At 46.9% G+C, this 20,537-nt stretch overlaps 1 protein-coding gene across 1 annotated transcript in view; it reads right to left on the bottom strand.

Moving 5' to 3' along the window:
* Window positions 1-20,537, bottom strand: part of LOC137635425 (PCI domain-containing protein 2-like) — a 110,513-nt gene that overhangs the window by 49,073 nt on the left and 40,903 nt on the right. The window lies entirely within an intron of this gene.

Genomic DNA, 20,537 nt, shown 5'->3' with positions numbered 1-20,537 from the left:
CTTGCTAGGGTTCCCCCTCACACACCTGTGATTTAGCTCACTTTGCTTGGAGGTAGGACTTCAAGGGGAATAGGTCTGAAGGGCAAGTTTGTATAAATAGTTAAGGTTTGTATAGTTAGGAAAAATAAAAATTATCTACGAATTTGTCATTTGTTCCGTAACTGGAATACAAACCACGCTATTTATTAGGGGTGACTCACCCATTACAAAGGGTGGACGTCCCTGCCAATCTGGCTTTTGGCTTTACCCGGGGGCTCCTTATGTGAGTATGTTAATACTAAAAAATGAGGAGTCCCTGCGCCTCGCTAAAACCTTGCTAAGCAAGGTCTGCGGCATGCGCAAGCTGTGTGTTGAGATAAGCAGAAGTGTAACTGTCTAGGTGAAGTTATTCCAAGTCTCTTGTAGGAAAAACTGTTGTATGGGGATGCAACAGTATAAGCTTAATATTAGGTGCACAAGGGAGCATAGTTTACCTGCAGTGGTTTGAAGTCAGCTTATGCAGAGAACCCAGGATGCTGCTTTCCCCAGGGGAACGGAGGATGAAGAGAATAAGAGCCAGTCAAATCCACCGGGTAACAGTGCCCTTAACCTTCTGCTACTTGTCCAATAAGGAGCTTAAGGTATACGACCAGCTGTTGTGCAGCCACATCAGGACCGATAGAGATCGTATCGAGTTCCTGTGGGTCACGTCTTCTAGGAGAAAGGTTGTGAAAGTCACCTGGAGCATTCACATCCTTTCTTGTAAAAACCTGAGTCACAGAGTAATCTGCTTAGAGTATGCCCCAGACATCGTGAGTCGTCATGTTGGGTGAGGCTCTGGATTCAGGGCATAATTGATGACTCTGTGAATCCAGCAGGGATGATGTTTTGGTGATCCTCCTTTAGTCTCTCCCAGTGCTGATGACAAGAGGAGGGACCCAGGTGGGCTGTTGCCGTTCTCTTCAGGTAGAGTCACATACCTTACCCTGGGTACTGTAACGGATGATCTGGATCGTCCGTTACCGAGTGGAGACTTGTGTAGGATCTGTCACCTCTGGATACTGTGTCTGGCAACATACTCGGGGATGTCGAAAGAGAGACCATGAAGTTCCTTGACTCGTATGGCAGCTGTCAGAGTGTGTAGGACCATTGTCTTCTTAAACCAGGTGAAAATTTGTTGCCTGGTGAAGTTTAACATAAGAAGGTCTCTTTAGAGTCCGGAGAATTTGAACCATGTTCCGAGAGGAAGGTCTCAATTCCGATTGGGGAAAGGGAAGTTGTAAGTCCGTATGAGTTAGGAAAGGTCTAGCAATGAGAGGAAGTCCATTCCTTTCAGTTTGTGAAGGCGAAGGCTCAAGGTTGAGTGATAGTCTTTATCTGTTGAAACTGAAAAGGGGGTCTTTTCCTCTGGCATATACTCGAGGGATCCGCTATTGCTGGAATAGAGGTATCAAGAGGAGAGACACACTTTCCCATGACACCAATTACACAAGACGTTATACTGCCAGGTAGACTGATGCTGATGAATTCCTCAGATATCTAGAGAACCTTTTCGCAACTTATTGTAAAAAGCCTCTGTGAGAGAGGAGGTACTGGGTAGTCTCCAGGTGTACAATCATAGCAAAGCTATAGCTTGTGGTAGGTGTCAATAGTCTCCAGGTGTACAATCATAGCAAAGCTATAGCTTGTGGTAGGTGTCAAAGTGTGGTTGTCTGTGATGTGGAGAGGGTTCTCTTGGAGACTCTAGCAGGAGCTGCAGAAGGTTTGGTAACCATTTTGCGTAATGCCGAGATTCCTTGAGAGGCTGACCAATGTTCTGGCCTTCTTGAGTGCCCTTCTCCAGACAAAACAAGGACGAGACCTAAAGGTCATTATTGTACCCACCGTTGTTGGCCTGTTTTTTGCCAGAGAGCCTTGGGGTCTAGGGCTGGGGAGCAACAGCATCCTGAGGTTCAGGGGCGTTGCAAACAGATCCCTAGTTGGAGGATCCCGTAAAGTCGGGACTTTGTCGGCTACAAGGTAATCCAAAGACCATTCGGTATACCTTATCTGAGATGCTGTGCACAGATTGTTGGCGAGCACATTCCTCTAGTTTAGAATGAAGTGGGCTGATAGTGGCACCGAACGGACGTTGACCCATCTTAGTGTTTATACTGCTAGATGGGAAGAGGCTGCGTGCAAGTTCCTTCTTGCTTGTCGATGTGAGCCTCTACGTGATGTGTGGTGTTGTCGCCCATCACATCACTGAGTGGTCCGTTAGGAACCAATGAGGCTGCCGAAGGACCAGAAAGTTGGCCTTCCTCTCCTAAATTAAGTGAAGGTACTTTCGGACTCTGTCCAAAGGGTCGAGGTCGTGTGGTGTAGCACTATGGTTCCTCCTCTCTTTTTTGATGTTCTAAGCACAGCATCAAGTCTGAAGGGTGGGGAAGGATGAGAAGGTTATACCACTCCGTAAATTATCGATTAACACCCATCCTTTGAGGTTCGACCAAACTTCTAGTCCTGTGGAGGTCAGAATGTCAGGGGGCTTGAGGGCCTGATTCCAATCGGACTCAGTCACTATGGGATGGGCGTTCTCGTTTTGAGAAAGTTTTGTGGAGATTGGTGTCCAGTCTTCTGTTAGGGAAGTAGGGAAGACTTCCACGGGTTTACCTTGATCACTGGATATTGGTAAAAAGACTTCAAAAGTTCCGGTGCTAATGCAAGGTTGCCACTGAGTCTGCTAAGGTCAGTCAGTTGTCCCAAAATGGAGGAGACAGAAGCCGATCCTGTGAGACCAGGATGGGTGTAATGGAAAGACCGAAGCACAGTGCCCTGAACTGGTGTTTCTTGTTTGTGTAGACTGAATCTTCCAACCTTCCTAGATGAATGGTTTGGGCCTGGAAGTATGTGTCCTTTAGGTCCAGTGTGCAAATGAAGACCTGAGGTCTCAGCCCTTGTCCGAACTCTAACATGGTGTGGACATTGACCCAAACGGACAGCTCCATGCAGATCCGTTCGCATGGGAGATTGTTGACGCTGGGGTCTTGACTTGTGGCGTAAAGGATCGGACACGATACCGTGTAAGGATTCTTCCCTGAAAGAGAATTCCTTTAACTGACAGAAGGATGGCAACGCTTAATACCATGCGCTCTGATGGGATTGATGCTATTCCTTAGAGTAGAATCAGTCAGGCGATTGATTGATAGATTTGATAGATTAATTTAAAGTTTTCAGGCATCCTGACATCTAAGGTCATTGACGCCGATATCATTTAGTTTATATATAAAAAAAAAAAATTTAAAAATTTAATTAGAACCATAAAAGTTGAATGTCATTATAAAAGTTAAATAGTTTTCAGAAGACCTGCTTCTGAAATAAATCCAAAAATGCCACTTGCATAGTAGGACATATCATGTCCAAGAATCTTGGCAAGGATGAACCTGCCACCCTCACCTCGAGCCTCAAACAAAATAACTACAGTATTCCTTAAGTTATTATAATTGGGGCATTCGGTCAACAAATGCCTCGCTATTAGAGGTACTAAACAGTCGTCACAATACGGATGGTGTTGGCCTTTCAGCAGAAACTCGTGTGTCAACCGAGTGTGACCACTACTGAGACGACAAAGAGACATCTCCCATTTTCGGAGCATCATATTATACCTCCAAGGAGATATGACATTTGTTACTTCTCTCATTTTATTGCCATCTAGACTATCCCAGTGCTGTTGCCCTTTATTGCAAAGCAATTTCTTGATGTTAGGTAGGAAATCATTACACGGAATGGGATACCTTCTTGGCAGCAACTCAAACGCAGCATTCTTCGCCAATGAATCTGCCTTCTCATTCCCACACACACCTACATGTACTGAAACCCAACAAAATCGAACCATTACGCATCTCAATTCAATAATAAAAAGCTGTTCTAAAATGAAAAATTCGTAGATAATTTGTATTTATCCTAACTATACAAACCTTAGCTATTTAATAGGGGTATTACTTTCGGCGTAGCTGAAATGACGACTTATTAATTTTTAACGAGGGTTAACTACCCACACCGCTAGTTAGAGGGGGGTAGGGAGGGTAGCTTGCTACCACTCCCCCTCACACACCTGTGAGTGAGCTCTCTTTGATTGGAGGTAGGACTTCAAGGAGGATAGGGCTGGCGGCAAGTTTGGTTAAATAGCTAAGGTTTATATAGCTAGGAAAAATACAAATTATCTACGAATTTGTCATTTGTTCCTTAACTGGAATATAAACCACGCTATTTAATACGGGGTGACTCACCCATTAAGAAGGGTGGACGTCCCAGCCAATCTGGCTTTTTGGCTTTACCCCGGGGCTCCTTATCTGAGAGTGTTAGCACTCAAAAAATAAGGAGCCCTGCACCTCGCTAAAACCTTCCTATGCAAGGTTGCGGCCTACGCAACCTGTGTGTGAAGGTATATAGAAGTGTGACTCGTCCTAGAAAGTTGTTCCGAAGTTCTTTAGATGGAAAACTGTGCACTAGGACTTTCCCAATACCACCTCGTCAGGGTATGGGGACGCATCAGTATCAATCTTAATACTAGGTACACAAGGGAGCATGGTTTACCTGCAGTGGTTTGAGGTCAGCTTATGCAGAGAACCCAGGATGCTGCTTTCCCCAAGAGAGGGGATGATAAAGAAAAGAATAAGGGCAAGTCAAACCTTTTCATTCATGCAGACTAAAACCGGGTAACAATGCCCTCAACCTTCTACTTGTCCAATAGGGAGCTTGAGGTTTTAAACCAGCTGTTGTGCAGACACCACGGGACTGACAGAAAACGTATCGAGTCTCATGTGGGTCACGTCTTGCAGGTAGAGGGATGTGAACGTGTTTTGATGTTTCCACACACCAGCTTGAAGAACCCGCATCACTGAATAATTTCTTCTGAAGGCCAGGGACGTAGCTATACCCGACATCATGTGCTCTATGGCGACGTGACGGAGGAGGGTCTGGATTCAGTGCAATGTCAATGACCCTGCGTATGCATGCTGAGATGGTGTTCTTGGTGACCCTCCTCTTAGTCCTTTCTGTGCTGACGAATAGTGCTGGCACACGAGGACAGGCTGCGGCTGTTCTCTTAAGGTACAGCCTCAAACTCCTTACTGGGCATAGTAAGAGATGGTATGGGTTATTTGTTACAGTACGGAGAGTAGAAATATGGAAGGAGTCAAGTCAAGGATCTGCTACTCCCGGGCTTTAAGTCTTAGCAATAAACTCAGGGACGAAGCTGAACGTTACCTCTCCCCATCCCCTTAAATGGGCGATGTCGTATGAGAGACCATGAAGTTCGCTGACTCGCTTGGCCGAGGCCAAAGCTAGCAGGAACACCGTCTTCCAAGTCAGGTGGCAATCTGTTGCCTGGCGTAATGGTTCATAGGGAGGTCTCTTAAGAGACCTGAGAACTCGAACCCGGTTCCATGGGGGAGGTCTCACTTCTAACTGGAGGCTGGTAAGTTCATAACTCCGTATGAGTAGAGAAAGTTCTAGCGATGAAGAAATGTCCATTCCTTTCAGCTTTTCACTGCCGAGACTGATAGGCGCATTTCTTCACGCAAATACACGAGGAACTCTGCTATTGCTGGAATAGAGGCATCAAGTGGAGAAATACCCCTTCCACGACACCAACCACAGAAGACTTTCCACTTTGCCTGGTAGACTACTGCTGATGATTTTCGCAGATGTCCAGACATCCTAATCGCAACTTTTCGCGAAAATCCTCTCTCAGAGAGGAGATGCTGGATAGTCTCCAGGCGTGAAGTTGTAGCGAAGCTACGGCTTTGTTGAAGATGTTGCCGTGTGGTTGCTTAATTAGATTGTGTCGTGGAGGGAGTTCTCTTGGTGACTCCGTTAGGACTTGCAGAAGGTCCGGGAACCACTCTGCGTGATGCCATAGCGGAGCTATGATTGTCATTGAAAGAATGACCGATGTTCTGGTCTTGTTGAGTACCCTCCTCATCAGACAGAACGGGGGCAAGACGTAAACGTCAATGTCCCACCATTGTTGGGAAGCATCTTGCCAGAGAGCCTTGGGGTCTGGGACTGGGGAACAATACAGCGGGAGCCTGAAGTTCAGGGCCATTGCGAAAGATGTCCACAGTCGGAGAACCCCACAAAGTCAGGACTTTGTTGGCTACTAGATGATCCAACGACCATTCGGTACTCACTATCTGAGATGCTCTGCTCAGGTTGTCGGCAAGCACATTCCTTTAGCCGGGAATGAAGCGTGCCGATTTTGGTATCGAGAGGATTTCGGCCCATCTCAGTTTCTCTATTGCTAAATGGGATAGTTGCTGCGAAAAAGTACCTCCTTGTTTGTTGATGTAGGCCACTACTGTGGTGTTGACGTCATCACCACCACAGAGTGACTTGCCAGGAACTGTTGGAACTGTTGAAGGGCCAGAAAGACGGCCTTCATCTCTAGGAGATTTATGTGGAGGTACTTTTCTAACTCTGACCAGAGGCCTGAGGTCGTGTGGTGCAGCACGTGGGGCCCCCAAACCCTTTTTTTGAAGCGTCTGAAAACAGCATCAAATCCTGGGGGAAGACGAGAAGATCCACTCCCTTTCGGAGATTCTCGTCTGCCACCCACCAATGGAGGTCTGTCAGTTCCGCAGGACCCATGGGGATCTGGATGTCCGGGGAGTCGTGTGCTTGATTCCACCGGGACTTGAGTTGCCACTGGAGGGATCTCATCCTGAGGTGACCATTAGGAACTAGACGGGCCAGCAATGAAAGGTGACCGAGGAGACGTAGCCACGACTGGGCTGGAATTTCTTCTCGTCTGAGAAAAGGTCTTGTGACCTTTTTCAGCCTTGCTATCCTGTCGTCTGATGGGAAGGCTTTGTGGAGAATGGTGTCTACAATCATGCCTAAGTATACCAGTCTTTGAGTGGGAAGCAGAGAGGACTTCTCGAGATTTACCATGATCCCCAGATCCTGGCAGTCTCAGAACTTTGTCTCGGTGTTGAAGAAGGGTTGACACCGAGTCTGCTAGGATTAGCCAGTCATCCAGATAACGGAGGAGACGGATGCCAATCCTGTGTGCCCAAGATAACACTAGGGTGAACACTCTGGTGAAGACTTGTGGTGCTGTGGAAAGACGGAAGCACAGCACCTTGAACTGGTATATTCTGTTGTCAAGGCTAAATCTTAAGTACTTCCTTGAAGACGGATGGACTAGGATCTGGAAGTACGCGTCCTTTAGGTCCAATGTGCACATGAAGTCTTGCGAGCTTACTGCTAGTCTGACCGTGTCTGCCGTCTCCATGCTGAACGGAGTTTGCTTGACAAACTTGTTCAGAGCTGAGAGGTCGATGACTGGTCTCCAGCCTCCAGACGCCTTCTTTACAAGAAAGAGTCGACTGAAGAAGCCTGGGGATCCATCGAGGACCTCTTGAAGAGCGCCCTTCTTCAACAGGTTCTGGACTTCTGCCCAAAGGGCTTGCCCCCTTGCCGATTCCATGGCAAGGGAGTTCAATGACACTGGATTCCTGGTCAGGGGAGGTAGAGATGGTATGAACAGGATGCAATATCCTAGACTGATCACAGAGATTGTCCAGGAATCGACCCCAAGTTGCTTCCACCAGTTTGCGCAACTCTGTAGGCATCCCCCCACTGGTGGAAATGCAGGGGGACTGCCTATCCTAGCATATACAGCCTCGGCTGCCCCCTCTAGGATTTATACCTCCCCTGGAGGGCTTTTTGCCTTTCCTGTCTTTGACAAGAAAGGGCTTAGACACTGTCTTAGCTGCCGTTGTTTTGGTGGGACGTGGCTGCTGAGGTGCTGGAGGTTTATAGGGCTTAAATGTCAAAGCCCTATATAGGAGGGAGTCTTGGTGACTTCCTACACCTCTCATCCACCTGCTTCACGTCCTTAGGCTCAAACAGGTTCGTTCCCATAACGAAAGAATGTCTAAGCCTGTAGATTTTGGTGCTAGGGGACTCCCGGTATTGTCTTGGAGTCCTTTGACTCCCTCCCGGGAGAGATGCAGGACTCCAACAATGACGGAGGCAGGCTCTTCTCCACCCTTATTCGAGAAGACTTTACCGCGCGAGGTGGGGTTTCCCTCAACGGTGTGATTGAGGAACGTCTCACCTCCCGTGATTCTCCTGAGGGCGGAAAATCTTTGTCCGAAGGTGAGGGAGAAAAATCTGAGGGGGGAGAGTGCCTGCCTCGAAGACTTACGAGGAGACAGCTACGTCCTCAGAGAAGTTACCTCATCTGAAACTCCTCTTTTCCTCTTCAGGGAAGTAGATGCAGCCAAGGATTTGTGGCTCAACTCAGAGAGAACAGCTTGAAAGCTTGTGCTACCGCTCTGATTAGAGTTCCAAACCAGGCTGCCGGCTGCCGGCTGCGCTGTCAGACACTCCTTCTGGAGGGGAAGTCGCCTGTAAAAAGATAAGGAAGGCATGTCCCTGGACCTTTCTGGTACCTTCCCCCTTACCGGCAAGCGCGCTGTTCTGTGCTTGGGGGGGAATATGGTGATGGCGCCCTTACCGTGCGTTGTCCGGAGGGTATTGGCAATTGCGCTAGGGAGCGATCGCGCGATGGGGGATACCCGGGAATCGCACGCGAGAGACTGTCGAAGCGCTGACGCGCGCGCGGGAAGACTGTTGAAACGCTCGCGCGCGCGTGCAGGCGAGACATCATAAAATGATATTTTCAATTTAAAATAAATTTTTGAATATATTTACCCGGTGGATATATATGTAGCTAACTCACGATCACTATGCTGGTTGGCTGGATGTACACTAGCGCCAACTGTCGGCAGGATACTAAATATATTCCGATAATCTCCACTTCTTCTCAGCCCGTAGGGTCTCCAGAGGGGCGTTAGGGAGGGAATTTAATTATATATATCCACCAGGTAAGTATATTCAAAAATTTATTTTAAATTGAAAATATCATTTTTAAATATTTAACTTAGCTGGTGGATATATATGTAGCTGATTCACACCCTTGGTGGAGGGTAGAGACCAGTATTAAAAATTGTAGGAATATAAGCTCAAGAGTTTTGACAATTAACAAACTTAAGTATTAGTACCTGATAAGGAAGCTGACTTTTATGATACTCTGCCTCATTAGTCCGCTCTCCTTATGAAGCCCAGCGATCCACTCAAGGGGCTGAAAGACTTCTAGGTGCTGATATATATGGGGTGAACACCCCTATAACATGACCTCAACAATACCCTTTATCTGGGCGCTCTCAAGAAACAAGTTTGACCACCCGCCAAATCAAAAGATTGCGGAAGACTATCTCAGTCTTCACATACAACCCCAAAATAATTTTAAAAAGTTTCAAGAGAAGAAAAAGGATATTGGGATTAAGGGAATGTAGTGGTAGAACCTTCACCCACTACTGCACTCGCTGCTACGAATGGCCCCAATGTGTAGCAGTCGTCATAAAGAGTCTGGACATTTTTTAAATAATGTGACGCGAACACAGATTTACTCCTCCAAAAGGTTGCGTCCATAATACTTCTAAGTGATCTATTCTGTTTAAAAGCCACTGACGTCGCCACTGCTCTGACTTCATGAGCTTTAACTTTAAGCAATTTCCAATCATCCTCATTTAAGTGAGTGTGGGCCTCTCTAATTAAAAGTCTAATAAAATATGACAAGGCATTTTTCGACATTGGTAAGGAGGGCTTTTTCACTGAACACCATAAAGCCTCTGAATTACTTTGTAACGTTTTGGTTTTACTAAGATAAAACTTCAGAGCCCTTACAGGGCATAAGACACTTTATATTTCATTCCCAACAACCTCCGATAGGTTGGGAATTTCAAATGACTTCGGCCATGGATGAAATGGTCGCTCATTTTTGGCCAGGAAACCAAGCTGCAGGGAGTACACTGCTTTATTGGAGCAAAAGCCAATGTTTTTGCTGAAGGCATGCACTTCACTGACTCTCTTTGCGGTAGCAAGGCTCACTAAAAAGAGAGTTTTGAAGGTAAGATCTTTGAGAGAAGCTGAGTTTAGGGGCTCAAATCTTTCAGACATAAGAAACTTAAGGACTACGTCCAAATTCCAAGCTGGAGTAGTAACCTGACGTTCCTTGTAAGTTTCAAAAGACTTGAGAAGGTCTTGAAGATCCTTATTATCAGACAAATCTAGGTTTCTGTGTCTAAACACCGAAGCTAACATGCTTCTGTAGCCTTTAATAGTTGAGGCAGAAAGGCTGCGGTTATTTCTGAGATGAAGCAGGAAGTCCGCGATCTGTGCTACAGTGGTATTGGATGAGGAAACAGAGGAGGACTTGCACCAGTCTCTAAATACTTCCCATTTAGATTGGTAGATCCTGATGGTAGAGGATCTCCTAGCCCTTGCAATCGCTCTAGCTGCCTCCTTCGAAAACCCTCTAGCTCTAGAGAGTCTCTCGATAGTCTGAAGGCAGTTAGACGAAGTGCGGGGAGGCTTTGATGGAATCTCTTTATGTGAGGTTGACGAAGGAGATCCATTCGCAATGATAAACTTCTTGGAACGTCCACCAACCATTGATGTACCTCGGTGAACCATTCCATGGAGGGCCAGAGGGAAGCAACCAACGTCAACCTGGTCCCTTCGTGAGAGATGAACTTCTGAAGAACCTTGTGTAGGATCTTGAATGGCGGAAAGGCATAGATTTCTAGATGTGACCAGTCCAGAAGAAAAGCGTCTATGTGGGCTGCCTCTGGATCTGGGACTGGAGAGCAATAAGTGGGAAGCCTCTTTGTCAAGGAAGTCGCAAACAGGTCTATGGTAGGGCGACCCCAAACCCTCCACAGCTTCTCGCACACGTCTTGGTGAAGCGTCCACTCCGTGGAGATGACTTGACCCCTCCTGCTGAGTCAGTCTGCTCTCACATTCTTTTCTCCTTGAACAAATCTTGTCATAAGGGAGATGTTTCTTTCCTTTGACCAAATGATAAGGTCCTTTGCAGTGATGAAAAGGGAGTGAGAGTGAGTTCCTCCCTGTTTTGAGAAATAGGCTAAGGCCATGGTATTGTCCGAGTTCACTTGTACCACCTTGTTCTTGATCAGATTCTCGAAACTTTTCAAGGCCAGATGGACTTCCAGAAGCTCCTTGTGATTTATATGAAGTCTCTTCTGATCTTTGGACCAAAGACCTGAGCATTCTCGATTGTCCAGAGTTGCTCCCCAACCCATGTCCGATGCGTCTGTATACAACACATGGTCTGGGCTCTTGGAGGCCAGTGAGAGACCCTCTCGACGTCTGAGGTTGTTGTTCCACCAAGCCAGGCACGTCTTGATTGAGTTTGAGATCGGAATGGAAATAGCCTCTACGCCCTTCTCTTTGTTCCAATGTTGGTTTAGGTGGCACTGGAGAGGACGCAGGTTGAGTCTTCCTAGGGAGACAAATTGTTCTAACGATGATAGGGTTCCCACGAGGCTCATCCAAACCCTTACCGAACAATTGCTCTTCTTCTGAAAGAGATGAATTTTTAACAGAGCTTGCTCCAATCTTATGGGCGATGGAAAAGCCCGAAAAACTTGACTCTGTATCTACATCCTCAAATATAGAATTGTCTGGGATGGAGTCAGCTGTGACTTTTCTTTGTTCACCAGAAGACCTAACTCTTTGGCTAGGTTCAATGTCCACATGACATCCTCCAGACAGCAGTGGAAGGACGACGCTCTGATCAACCAGTCGTCTAAATAAAGGGAGGCTCTGATCCCTGACGAATGTAGGAAGCTTGCTACATTCCGCATGAGCCTTGTAAAAACAAGAGAAGCAGAGCTGAGGCCGAAGCTCATTGCTTGAAATTGGTACACTTCTTTTCCGTGCATGAACCTTAGATACCGTTGAAAGGTTGGGTGAATGGGGATATGGAAGTACGCATCCTGGAGGTCGAGAGAGACCATCCAGTCGCCTTCCCATACTGCTGCTAGAACAGATTTTGTTGTTTCCATCGTGAACTTGGTTTTCATAATGAACACGTTTAATGCACTCACATCTAGCACTGGTCTCCAATCCCCCGAGTTCTTCGTAAACAGGAAGAGATGGTTGTAAAAGCCTGGGGACTGAAGGTCCAAGACCTTCACCACAAAAGAGACACCTGATGTTGCAAGGCTTGCCTCTTTGTTTCCTCTCGATACCTGGGAGAGAGGTCTCTTGGAGTATGTACAAGAGGAGGTTTCCGTACAAATGGGATTTTGTAACCCTCCTTTAATAAGAGTACTGACCACTGATCCGCTCCCCTTCTCTCCCATGCTTGCCAAAAGTTCGTCAGTCTGGCACCTACTGCTGTCTGAAGCCGTGGACAGTCACACTCTGCCACGGGAGGGCCTGGATCCTCTTCTCTTACCTCGCCTTCCGTCAGGGCGAGAGATGCCTCTGTTGGAAGCTCTGCCACGAGAGGGAGGAATAAATCTCGAGGCTGGCGTATCAAATTGGGTTTGTTGCTGCTAAAGGATGAGGGCAAAACTTTGCGTGCTGTTTTGGCCATTAGATCATGCGTATCTTTCAACGCAAGAGACGACGCAATATCTTTAATAAGCACTTGTGGGAACAGAGTATTCGATAGAGGAGCAAACATTAACTCTGAATTCTGGCACGGAGTAATTCCTAAAGAAAGGAAAGAACATAAAGATTCCCTTTTCTTTAACACTCCTGCAGTGAAAACAGCTGCAAGTTCGTTGAAACCGTCCCTTATGGCCTTGTCCATACATGACATAATTTGGATGGCAGTATCATTGTCCGAGGGAGAAAACTTTTTACTTAAAGCTCCCAAAGACCAGTCCAAAAAATTAAAAACTTCGAAAGCACGAAATACTCCTTTCAGTAGATGATCCAGTTCTGAAGGGGTCCATAAAATCTTGGAGCGTCTCATGGCTAGACGACGAGGAGAGTCTACCAGGCTTGAGAAGTCTCCCTGGGCAGAGGCAGGTACTCCCAAGCCGAGAACTTCTCCCGTGTCATATCATACGCTGGAACGTGACGCTAACTTAGAAGGAGGAAAAGCAAAAGCAGACTTTCCTAAGCTTCTTCTGGTTGCCAACCAGTCTCCCAGCAAGCGCATGGCTCTCTTGGAAGAGCGAGAGAGCACTAACTTCGTATACGAAGGTGTCGTAGCAGTCAAACCTAACGTAAACTCAGAAGGAGGCGATCGAGGCGCAGCAGTCACAAACTGAGTTGGAAAAACTTCTCTAAAAACATTCATGATCTTTCTAAAATCAAGAGATTGTTGGACAACCTTAGGTCCTTCTTCCTCTGAAAGGATCCCTAAAGGAGCATTAGTAGAGAGAGGATCATCAATTTCCTCTTCAGAGAAAACTTTATCTGATAAAATTAAATCCTTACGAGAAGGAGAAATCCCCGAATGTCGCGAAGGTAAAGCTTGACAGCCTACATCTACTTGTATCTGAGAAGTTAAGGCAGGAGGGTCGACATCACGTTGTGACTGCAGTGACTGACGCTCGACGTCACGTCGTGACTGTGGTGACTACAGCTCAACGTCACGTCGTGACTGCTGTGACAGACGTGCGACATCACGTCGTGACTGCTGTGACAGACGTGCGACATCACGTCGTGACTGCTGTGACAGACGTGCGTCGTTACGTCGTGACTGCGGTGACTGCCGCTCGACGTCACGTAGTGACTGCGGTGGCTGACGTTCAACGTCATAGCGAGACTGCCATGACTGCAGTTCGAAATCGAGGTTAGACTGAACAGACTGACGTTCAACGTCACGTCGAGATTTACGCTCTGAATCTCGCTTAGCTGCAAAGCTAACACTGGGGTTAACATCGGAATGACGTAACACTTCACACTTAGATGGTTGAAGACCTGACACTCGTTTAGCAGACCCGTGACGCACTGCAAGCAAAGGTTCCTGACGAACAGGAGCAGGACCGTAAGCCTGCATTAAGGAGGACAACTTAGACTGCATGTCCTGCAAAACACTAAGTTTAGGATCTACAACACTCAGAGCAGACCTCGATTTCAGGAACGTCTGTCCATAAACGTCAGCACTATCAACGAGAGAGACAGTATTAAAGTCACGTCTGGAACGACCAGAAAGCACAACGGGATCGTGACTCTTAGAAGGGGCCTCCGGGGCCACAAAAGTAGACGTTAAATATGAACGTTTAATCGGGGAACCTTCCTCTGAAGAAGGAATGCGTTCTGGGCTGCTCCAATGACTACAGCCAGGACGGATACTCTGTTCTGAAGGAACTAACTTTCTTTTTAAAGGTCTCGAAACCTGACGCCAGGATTTTTTCTTTACAAACGAGTCATCGGAAGAAGAGAAGAACTTAGTCTCGCCTCTCTTATGGTAAGGACGTGCTTGAGGAGCAACGTCTATAACCTCTGAGGGAACGTCTGTTCATTGTTCAACGCCTATTGCTACCTTTGGTCTTGTGACATTCCTTCTCCCAGGGGCTGGGGAGCTTGAAAGAGGTCTCGGACTGGGTGAGCGACAAGCACGAACAGACGAACCCTCCACAACACTGAACATATTTTTCGCACTTTTTTCACTGATACTCGCATTTTTTAATAATTTTACATTAGACATGAATAAAGCTGATTTCTATCTGTAGCAAGCAATTCTCCCTTAAATCAAAAGGTTAGAATTGCGAAATATGTCGTATAATGTAAGCTCATTAGTAAATAATGTATCACACATGCAAAAATTAATAAACATATACATATATAAAAGAGAAGTGAAATATATAAAGTTAAAAATGATCAGTGACTTGGGAGGAGACTAAAAAAGTAGATCGCTAAGGACTACGTTTTCTCCCATTCTCTCACTGTACAGTGACTTGGGATGAGACCAAAAAAACTAGAACGCGAAGGACTACGCTTTATCTCTCTCTCTCTCTCTCTCTCTCTCTCCGTACAGAGACTTGGGACGAGAATAAATATCTGAATCGAGAAGAATAACGTTTCTCACTCCCAAATTCCCTATATAGAGACTTGGGACGAGAATAAAGATTTGGATCGTTCTCTCCCTCTCTATCTCTCGCTCTCTCTTGTCACGAGAGTATTGGCTCACTCACTCTTTGTCAATAAAAGGTTATTTGACTAAAGAAAAATACTAAAATGACTAAGATATTGCAAAATAACATGTTCCTTTTAATTAGTATTTAAAAAACTTTGGTTTGTAAGAAGAAAGAACTAAACGTCAAAATTGATTAACTCTCTCTGCAAAGTGAAACCGTGATTCTCTTTCTCTATCGTAACGATAGAGTGCAAACTGCATAGCATAAATAAACTTAACGCTAGTTAATCTTTGAAAACAGAACGAAGACTATCCAAAGAATAAATTCTAAATGACAAAAAATCACTTAAAATATTTTCCAAAAATATTCATCCCATCGATCTATAAAAATATAAAATTTATCTCGGTATTTAGTACAATTGGAGAGAGAATCAAAGCGGCCTAATAAAGGCGGGTGAGATATAAAAATATAGAGGTAAATCTATAAAAATCAACATGAATTTATAAAGTGATAAAATAAATACTAAAAACTAAAAGCCTTTCATACACTTCCCATACACTGAGGGGAGGGTCGGCAATATTCTCTCTCTCTACCGTGAAAAATCCAGAGAGATAAAAAAAGTAAGGGTAAAAAATGTTATTTTCCTTAGTAAAATAAATTTTTGAATATACTTACCCGATGATCATGTAGCTGCAACTCTGTTGCCCGACAGAAAAAACCTAAGGTCGGGATACGCCAGCGATCGCTATACAGGTGGGGGTGTACAACAACAGCGCCATCTGTCGAGTAGGTACTCAGGTACTTCTTGTCAACAAGAACCAATTTTCTCCTCGGTCCACTGGGTCTCTATGGGGAGGAAGGGAGGGTCCTTAAATTCATGATCATCGGGTAAGTATATTCAAAAATTTATTTTACTAAGGAAAATAACATTTTTCAATATTAATCTTACCCGATGATCATGTAGCTGATTCACACCCAGGGGGGTGGGTGGAGACCAGCATACATGTTAACATTAGAAGCTAAGTATCCCGTATTTCATTTTAGCAGTTATTCAAAATAACAAACATAAAATGAATAAGTACCTGGTAAGGAAGTCGACTTGAACCATTACTCTGCCTTTTTAAGTACGTCTTCCTTACTGAGCCTAGCGATCCTCTTAGGATGCTGAGCGACTCCTAGGTGCTGAAGTATGAAGGGCTGCAACCCATACTAAAGGACCTCATCACAACCTCTAATCTAGGCGCTTCTCAAGAAAGAATTTGACCACCCGCCAAATCAACCAGGATGCGAAAGGCTTCTTAGCCTTCCGTACAACCCAAAAACAACAATAAAAAGCATTTCAAGAGAAAGATTAAAAAAGGTTATGGGATTATGGGAATGTAGTGGTTGAGCCCTCACCTACTACTGCACTCGCTGCTACGAATGGTCCCAGAGTGTAGCAGTTCTCGTAAAGAGACTGGACATCTTTAAGGTAAAATGATGCGAACACTGACTTGCTTCTCCAATAGGTTGCATCCATTACACTCTGCAGAGAACGGTTCTGTTTGAAGGCCACTGAAGTAGCGACAGCTCTAACTTCATGTGTCCTTACCTTCAGCAAAGCAAGGTCTTCTTCCTTCAGATGAGAATGGGCCTCTCTAATCAAAAGCCTGATGTAATAAGAAACTGCGTTCTTAGACATCAGTAAAGCAGGTTTCTTAATAGAACACCATAAAGCTTCTGATTGTCCTCGTAATGGCTTTGTACGTCTTAAATAGTACTTAAGAGCTCTTACTGGGCATAGTACTCTCTCTTGTTCGTTTCCAACCAAGTTTGACAGGCTTGGGATCTCGAACGACTTGGGCCAAGGACGAGAAGGAAGCTCGTTTTTAGCTAAAAAACCAAGCTGTAAGGAACATGTAGCCGTTTCAGATGTAAAACCTATGTTCCTGCTGAAGGCGTGAATCTCACTGACTCTTTTAGCTGTTGCTAAGCAAACGAGGAAAAGAGTCTTCAAAGTGAGATCTTTAAAAGAGGCTGATTGAAGCGGTTCGAACCTTGCTGACATCAGGAACCTTAAAACCACGTCTAGGTTCCAACCTGGTGTGGCTAACCGACGCTCCTTTGAGGTCTCAAAAGACTTAAGGAGGTCCTGTAGATCTTTGTTGGTGGAAAGATCTAAGCCTCTGTGGCGGAAGACTGCTGCCAACATGCTTCTGTAACCTTTGATCGTAGGAGCTGATAGGGATCTTACATTCCTTATATGTAAAAGAAAGTCAGCTATCTGCGTTATAGAGGTACTGGTTGAGGAAACTGAATTCGCCTTGCACCAGCTTCGGAAGACTTCCCATTTTGACTGGTAGACCTTGAGAGTGGATGTCCTCCTTGCTCTGGCAATCGCTCTGGCTGCCTCCTTCGAAAAGCCTCTAGCTCTTGAGATTCTTTCGATAGTCTGAAGGCAGTCAGACGAAGAGCGTGGAGGCTTGGGTGTACCTTCTTTACGTGCGGCTGACGCAGAAGGTCCACTCTTAGAGGAAGAGTCCTGGGAACGTCCACTAGCCATTGCAGTACCTCGGTGAACCATTCTCTCGCGGCCAGAGGGGAGCAACCAACGTCAACCGTGTCCCTTCGTGAGAGGCAAACTTCTGCAGTACCTTGTTGACAATCTTGAACGGAGGGAACGCATACAGGTCTAGATGGGACCAATCCAGAAGAAAGGCATCTACGTGAACTGCTGCTGGGTCCGGAATCGGTGAGCAATAATTTGGGAGCCTCTTGGTCATCGAGGTAGCGAACAGATCTATGGTGGGCTGACCCCACAGGGCCCATAGTCTGCTGCAAACATTCTTGTGAAGGGTCCACTCTGTGGGGATGACCTGACCCTTCCGGCTGAGGCGGTCTGCCATGACATTCATGTCGCCTTGAATGAACCTCGTTACCAGCGATATCTTTCGATCTCTTGACCAGGTGAGGAGGTCCCTTGCGATCTCGAACAACTTCCTCGAATGAGTCCCTCCTTGCTTGGAGATGTACGCCAAGGCTGTAGTGTTGTCGGAGTTCACCTCCACCACCTTGCCTAGAAGGAGGGACTTGAAGTTTCTCAAGGCCAGATGAACTGCCAATAGCTCCTTGCAATTGATGTGAAGTGTTCTTTGATCCGGATTCCACGTGCCCGAGCATTCCCGTCCGTCCAGTGTCGCACCCCAGCCCGTGTCCGATGCGTCCGAGAAGAGAAGGTGGTCGGGGGTCTGAACAGCTAACGGTAGACCTTCCTTGAGAAGAATGCTGTTCTTCCACCACGTCAGCGCAGACTTCATCTCTTCGGATATAGGAACTGAGACCGCTTCTAGCGTCATGTCCTTTCTCCAGTGAGCAGCTAGATGATACTGAAGGGGGCGGAGGTGGAGTCTCCCTAACGCGATGAACTGGGCCAGCGATGAAAGCGTCCCTGTTAGACTCATCCACTGCCTGACTGAACATCGGTTCCTTCTCAGCATGCTCTGGATGCATTCTTGGGCTTGACTGATTCTGGGGGCCGACGGAAAAGCCCGAAAAGCTCGACTCTGAATCTCCATACTTAGATAGACAATAGTTTGGGATGGGACGAGTTGGGACTTCTCTATATTGACCAGGAGACCCAATTCCTTGGTCAGATCCATAGTCCATTTGAGATTCTCCAGACAGCGACGACTTGACGGAGCTCTTAAAAGCCAGTCGTCCAAATAGAGGGAGGCTCTGATGTCTGCCAAATGCAGGAATTTGGCAATATTCCTCATCAGTTTGGTAAACACTAGAGGTGCCATGCTTAGGCCAAAGCACAGGGCTTGGAACTGGTAAACGACCTTTCCAAAGACGAACCTTAGGAAAGGTTGGGAGTCTGGATGGACGGGGACGTGAAAGTACGCGTCTTTTAGGTCCAACGAGACCATCCAGTCTTCCTTCCTGACCGATGCTAGCACCGACTTCGTCGTCTCCATGGTGAACGTCTGCTTGGTGACAAAAGCATTGAGAGCACTGACGTCCAGCACCGGTCTCCACCCTCCTGTCTTCTTCGCTACCAGGAAGAGACGGTTGTAGAAGCCCGGGGATTGAAGGTCCCGGACTATGACTACCGCTCCCTTTTGTAGCAAGAGAGACACCTCTTGCTGTAAAGCTAGCCTCTTGTCCTCCTCCTTGTAGTTGGGAGAGAGGTTGATGGGAGTAGTTGCTAGAGGGGGATTGCGCAAGAACGGAATCCTGTACCCCTCTCATAGCAACTACACAGACTGAGCGTCTGCACCTCTGTTCTCCCAAGCCTGCCAGCAGTACTTGAGCCTGGCTCCCACTGCTGTCTGGAGAGGTAGGCAGTCAGATTCTGCCTTTTGAGGACTTGGAACCCTTCTTCTTTTTGCCACGTTGACTGTCGGCACGGGTACCTCCTCTGCTGGAGGTTCTGCCACGAAAGGGCGGGATGAACCTAGACGCTGGTGTGTCCATCCTAGGTCTAGGCACAGAAGGTAAAGCTGTGACTTTACGTGCGGAAGACGCCACCAGGTCATGGGTATCCTTCTGGATCAACGAGGCAGCAATCCCCTTGATCAGCTCTTCCGGAAAGAGACACTTGGAAAGCGGAGCAAACATCAACTCCGACTTCTGGCATGGTGTGATCCCCGCAGACAAGAAGGAGCAAAGGTGATCTCGCTTCTTAAGCACTCCGGACACGTACGAAGCCGCAAGCTCGCCAGACCCATCCCGAATGGCTTTGTCCATGCTTGACATGATAAGCATGGCAGAGTCCTTATCCGAAGGGGAGGTCTTTCTGCTTAACGCTCCCAAACACCAGTCCAGGAAGTTGAAGATCTCAAAAGCACGAAAAACTCCCTTCAACAGATGGTCCATGTCCGAAAAGGTCCAGCAAATCTTGGAACGTCTCATAGCCAGCCTGCGGGGAGAGTCAACCAGACTTGAGAAGTCGCCCTGGGCAGAGGCAGGAACTCCCAAGCCGGGTTCCTCTCCCGTGGCATACCAGACGCTAGATTTGGAAGCAAGCTTGGTAGGTGGAAAGATGAAGGCTGTCTTCCCCAGTTGCTTCTTGGACTGCAACCACTCTCCCAGTACCCTCAAAGCTCTCTTGGATGAGCGCGCGAGTACGAGTTTCGTAAAGGCAGGAGCTGCTGACTGCATGCCTAAAGCGAACTCAGAGGGAGGTGAGCGCGGGGTTGCAGACACAAACTGGTCCGGATACAACTCCCTAAACAGGGCAAGGACTTTCCTAAAGTCTAAGGAGGGAGGCGTAGACTTGGGTTCTTCTATGTCGGAGTGCGGATTGTCCAAATGCGCAGCTTCGTCGTCATCAGATACTCCTTCATCCAAATGCTGAGGAGGAAGTGGCAAAGGTGGAGCAGACAGCTGAACGGCTGAATCCGGCAGCACGGGTGCATGCGTAGCTGCACTGGATCCAACATCATGCCGCTGCTGGTCAGTCTGAGAGCTGGCAACAACAAAAGCGGAGTGCTGGTGCGTGGGAGGGACTGCCGTGGGTTGCGGAGACTGCCGCATTGCGTCAAAACACGGCAGCTTGACAGCACCTTCCTACTGCTGATGCGGTAGCTCACGCATGTCAACGGAGGGTGCCGCATGTCG

Source organism: Palaemon carinicauda, unplaced genomic scaffold, assembly GCF_036898095.1.
Source record: "Palaemon carinicauda isolate YSFRI2023 unplaced genomic scaffold, ASM3689809v2 scaffold122, whole genome shotgun sequence".
Classification (NCBI taxonomy): Eukaryota; Metazoa; Arthropoda; class Malacostraca; order Decapoda; family Palaemonidae; genus Palaemon; species Palaemon carinicauda.
The sequence above is the reverse complement of the archived record's forward strand: the minus strand, read 5'-3'. Positions and strand labels throughout refer to the sequence as shown.